We start from the raw sequence: 558 nt of genomic DNA, 5'->3' as shown, positions 1-558 counted from the left end.
GCCCTTGAGAAATCATATTTTTTTTTCTTCTTTTTTTTTTTTTTTTTTTTTGAGGGGAACTCATCCTTTGCTTTGTCGAATGCCCATTTGGGATCACGCGAATATTACAGTTTTCATCTTTCATATAACCAGCTGACAAACCAAGCTTTGATCTGCATACCCTGCATAATCATGATAGGGTAAGAAAAGAAACATATATATGTAGGCATACGGTGAAAGAACAGCCTTCCGTAACTGGAAACAAAGCAAGAAGTCAATCTCAGCAAAAGGGATACTTGTTCAGATTTTTGTGAAGCGTAATATTCTCTTGAGTTGCATGAGTTTACCAGTCCGGGAGAGTTGAGAAGTATAGAGTTCAGCCTTGCAGCAGCGAGACCCTCGTGGGGAGCAGCGGGGAGGAGACGCAGCCRAGTTGCGCGGGAAGGAGCCCCGGGAAGAGCGGCCGCCCTCCCGCTGCGGAGCAGCTTCCGCGCGTGACTCTGTCACCACGTAGAGGCAAACGTATTTGTAAATCTCTGACCACTCGTGACAGGCGAGCGCCCCAAAAATGTGTGCAGT

Source organism: Nothoprocta perdicaria, unplaced genomic scaffold (genome assembly GCF_003342845.1).
Source record: "Nothoprocta perdicaria isolate Ctin4 unplaced genomic scaffold, notPer1 scaffold_62, whole genome shotgun sequence".
Lineage (NCBI taxonomy): Eukaryota > Metazoa > Chordata > Aves > Tinamiformes > Tinamidae > Nothoprocta > Nothoprocta perdicaria.
The sequence above is the reverse complement of the archived record's forward strand: the minus strand, read 5'-3'. Positions refer to the sequence as shown.